Source organism: Gigantopelta aegis, unplaced genomic scaffold, assembly GCF_016097555.1.
Source record: "Gigantopelta aegis isolate Gae_Host unplaced genomic scaffold, Gae_host_genome ctg10777_pilon_pilon, whole genome shotgun sequence".
Classification (NCBI taxonomy): domain Eukaryota; kingdom Metazoa; phylum Mollusca; class Gastropoda; order Neomphalida; family Peltospiridae; genus Gigantopelta; species Gigantopelta aegis.
This window is the reverse complement of record NW_024532483.1, coordinates 1-4,751: the sequence shown is the minus strand read 5'-3', so window position 1 is coordinate 4,751 and position 4,751 is coordinate 1. Positions and strand designations below refer to the sequence as shown.

At 40.7% G+C, this 4,751-nt stretch overlaps 2 non-coding genes across 2 annotated transcripts; both read left to right on the top strand.

Moving 5' to 3' along the window:
* The first annotated feature begins 2,534 nt into the window (after positions 1 to 2,534).
* LOC121390926 lies at positions 2,535 to 2,698 on the top strand. The gene has a single exon (XR_005960294.1). It is a non-coding gene; the product is annotated as a U1 spliceosomal RNA (small nuclear RNA).
* A 970-nt stretch (positions 2,699 to 3,668) lies between these two features.
* Positions 3,669 to 3,832, top strand: LOC121390925. The gene has a single exon (XR_005960293.1). It is a non-coding gene; the product is annotated as a U1 spliceosomal RNA (small nuclear RNA).
* The last annotated feature ends 919 nt before the right edge of the window (positions 3,833 to 4,751 follow it).

The window sequence follows — 4,751 nt, the reverse complement described above, 5'->3', positions numbered from 1 at the left end:
TTGGGATATAGAACAGTCCGGGAGTGTTAGCTGGCACTAGACACAAACCGGAAAGTCAATAGAATAATATATCCTAACAAAGAAATAACGTAAAAAGGACAAAAGGCCGCCTAACCATACAAAGAAATCTTGCGGACCTGAACGGAGCCACGACAAAATACACAGCTAAACACAGCTAAAAGCTAATATATCAACAAATACGTATTAAAACCTGTAATAAAACATGAGCATATATAAAATACTATAGTACAGCAATGTTACGACTTACAATTGTCTTGCTGAATTAAATAATTGGCCACAGTAGACCATTAAAGTAAAAATCTTCACGTCCACTCTCAAACTCGGCTGGGATGACTGGCTAAGCTTTATATTACCAAATACTCTTATAATGTTAGAACAATAAGTCTACGATTTACTTCGTCAGATGACCGAAGACACTGTCTAAAGAATATTGGTATAATACCGTATTAAAATATTTAAGTCACATCAATCACATCAAGGTTATACACAGAGCAGAAATGATATTTACCAAGTCCTAACGGACTAACGTTCCTCCGGAGCCTTCCTGTTCGTTCTCCTCGATATCTCTAAATCCTAGCTATTTATTCCAAAATCAGAATTGGCCTGGGGGAACAAGGCGGCACCTCACGTATCATCTCATATTTCATCTCTCCTAGCGTAGGTATTATTTCTCTCTGATCGTCAGACTGGCTGACGCCATCGTCGCCAAAACACGGTTGTAAAACCCGCACTCGCAGAGGTATTACGTAACTACTCGCCACATGGCCTCCACAGCGGGACTAAGTGCATTTTGGAAAGCCAGATCGCGCAAAGTATTACGTAACAAGTTGTCCACCTGGGCTACGGGCAATAAACTGCACACGGCCCTCTAACACAAGTAAAATCGCCACAGGCGAAAACAAATTAAGAGCATGTACCGTGACAATGAAATACAAGCCCATATGTTTTTTTTTTATAGTTCTAGGCTTGGTACCCTCCACTGGCGTAGGCAGGATTTTATAGCATTTAAGACCACCAGCAAAGCAAATTAGGTTGTGCCCACATTATGTAATCTGTGTACACGTCGATCACGAAAACAATCGTTCAGTACAACTCGAAAATTCACTAGAACATTTGAAATACTACCTTACGTGAAATGAAATAGTTTGGTAACCCATGCTTAAGGTTAAATACTAGCATTATTTACTCCATGCAGTTCAATACAATTTCTATATGAATGAATGAATGAATGAATGAATGTTTAACGAAACCCCAGCACGAAAAATACATCGGTTCTATCAGAAAAAATATATTGTCAATAATACAACACTAAACAGAGGGTCACGTGACTACTAATTTTAGGGAATGCTCTTAACTGACAAATACTATGTAAAAAAATCAACATAGGTCGACAACGAAATTGGCCTGTGCACTTGTTACTGCCATTAAAAATTGAAGTCGTAGTTGGCCTGTGTACTAATACCACTCCCCGCCCACCCCCTTCAGAATGCCTTAAATACGCGCCTGAAGTAAAAAGTTGTTTTTAAAAAAATAGTACCAAGAGTGTAGTACCTGATTATTTAATGAAACGGCATTATTCATTAAAATCAAGTTAGATAGAAATACACCACCAGCGTCTCTTATTTAAACAATGTCAAATTAGTATGCTTCACGGCACAAGCGTACGAGACAGGAGGGAGCTGTCCAGAAGCCTTTTTACCAACTATTTCCATCAATCTACTGACAATATTAATGGTAATCCATGTAAAAATACATAGTGATTCGTTTGCAACACTATTTAGTTTGGCAGTATTGCTAAAACAGATAAATGCTAACCAGATTCCAGCATTTTCATTGAATTTGAATTATCTGTCAGTCTGCGACTGCACTACCCTGCCCCGCCCCACCCCCACTCCCACCCCCACCCCCACCCCCGAAAATGAAACGTTAAAACTGTTCTAATAAACATATTTCGCTTGTGTGTGTTTTGTTGTATTCGTTTGGTCGCCGTCAGACTAAATTAAACTTGCGTATTTTCTTTTACGGTGCTACCGTTGTCATGTGTTGTTTGTTGTAATCACAATTTATTGTTTTGTAATTACGTAGATTGAGTTGTGTATAGAGTGACCGTGTGTTGACGGTGAATATTTAAACCACATGGTCATAGACATTGCTATACGGTGCTTTTACATATATTATTCGTGTGGCGTGTTTGTTTTCTAGTTCCTCTTTACTGTTTTAACATTAGCATTCAATATACATTTAGTGTCAGCGCTACGCTTAAATGTGACAATTCGTAATGGATGTGTATTGCGACTTGCTTGTAAACTGAATAAGTAAAGCGAAAATCATCTCAGTTTGGAATCAAAATGTACCACTTGTAAACTGGAGGTAATGAGTGTCGGTGCTTTGGATGATTGCCACCCGTCTGTCTAGACGGGCGTATTTACGGCACCAACTAGTGCGAAGAAAGAGACACCGTCTCTTGGTGGCTCAAAGCGACCACTCAAATGAGCCTTCTGCCAAGACCAAGCATACTTACCTGGTACGGGAGGCACCCTGATCCGCTAGGTGGTCCTCCCAGGGCGAGGCCTAACCATTGCACCTCGGATGGGCTGACCCCTGCGATCGCCCCAAATGTGGGCGACTCGAGTACGAATTTTTTTAGTGTGGGGGTCTGCGTTCGCGCTAACCCCCGAAATCAAAAGTAAAAATAGTTTTCATAAACATATTTAATTGTTGTTTATAGATGTTTTGTTTAGTCATTTGTTCATCGTCAGTCTGGGATCGCGCGCTTCCGCCTCCCCGAAAATCAAAGGTTGAAATAGTTCAAATAAACATATTTCACTTGCAATTGTGTGTGTTTTATTAATCTATTCTCTGTCAGTTTGCGATTGCACTACCCTCCCACCCCCGAAGATCAAAGGTTAAAATAGTTCCAATAAACATATATCACTTGTGTATGTTTTGTTTTATTCATTTATTCTGTCAGTCTGCGACTGCACTACCCTGCCCCGCCCCACCCCCACTCCCACCCCCACCCCCACCCCCACCCCCGAAAATGAAACGTTAAAACTGTTCTAATAAACATATTTCGCTTGTGTGTGTTTTGTTGTATTCGTTTGGTCGCCCGTCAGACTAAATTTAAACTTGCGTATTTTCTTTTACGGTGCTACCGTGTGTCATGTGTTGTTTGTGTAATCACAATTTATTGTTTTGTAATTACGTAGATTGAGTTTGTTGTATAGAGTGACCGTGTGTTGACGGTGAATATTTAAACCACATGGTCATAGACATTGCTATACGGTGCTTTTACATATATTATTTCGTGTGGCGTGTTTGTTTTCTAGTTCCTCTTTACTGTTTTAACCCTTAGCATTCAATATACATTTAGTGTCAGCGCTTACGCTTAAATGTGACAATTCGTAATGGATGTGTATTGCGACTTGTTGTAAACTGAATAAGTAAAGCGAAAAATCATCTCAAGTTTGGAATCAAAATGTACCCCACTTGTAAACTGGAGGTAATGAGTGTCGGTGCTTTGGATGATTGCCACCCGTCTGTCTAGACGGGGCGTATTTACGGCACCAACTAGTGCGAGAAAGAGACACCGTCCTCTTGGTGGCTCAAAAGCGACCACTCAAATGAGCCTTCTGCCAAGACCAAGCATACTTACCTGGTACGGGAGGCACCCTGATCCGCTAGGTGGTCCTCCCAGGGCGAGGCCTAACCATTGCACCTCGGTTGGGCTGACCCCTGCGATCGCCCCAAATGTGGGCGACTCGAGTACGAAATTTTTTAGTGTGGGGGTCTGCGTTCGCGCTAACCCCCGAAATCAAAAGTAAAAATAGTTTTCATAAACATATTTAATTGTTGTTTATAGATGTTTTGTCTTAGTCATTTGTTCATCGTCAGTCTGGGATCGCGCTTCCGCCTCCCCGAAAATCAAAGGTTGAAATAGTTCAAATAAACATATTTCACTTGCAATTGTGTGTGTGTATCTAAAACAGAAACAAGAGTACCAGTGAGGTACATGATATGCCCATCAAGAGTTTGATGGAAAACCATATCTATATTAATGAATACGTTACGGGTATGATTCAATTGTAATTATGTGAAAATGCAATGGGATGGATGAACAGTTTGTTTTGGACCAAACACCATCCCAAGCTGTTCCAACATGTGGTTTGATGGTCGTGTATTTATCTGTATGGAAGATATGATCTGGACAAGGATTTACTGTTATGTGCAGTAGACCATGAAACGTAGGTTACAGTGACCTAGTAATAGTACGGGACACACCGCCATCCTAAGTTGTTCCAACATGTGGTTTGATGGTCCTGTATTTAATGTTATGTGCAGTAGACCGTGAAAAGTAGGTCACAGTGACTTAGTAAATGGTACACAACACAACTGCAATCCAAAGTCATTACATGTGAGGTTTGATGGTCCTGTATGCATCTGTATGCAGATATGGTCCAGATAAGGATTTACTGTTAGTGTGCAGTAGACTGAAAAGTAGGTCACAGTGACTTACTAATAGTATGCAACACACCGCCATCCAAAGTTATTACAGGTGAGGTTTGATGGTCCTGTATGCATCTGTATGCAAGATATGGTCTGGATAAGGATTTACTGTTAGGTGCAGTAGACCGTGAAAAAGTAGGCCAACAGTGACATAGTTATAGTACGCGACACACAACCATCCCAAGTTGTTCATACAGGTATGTTGAGGGTTAATGGTCCTGTAT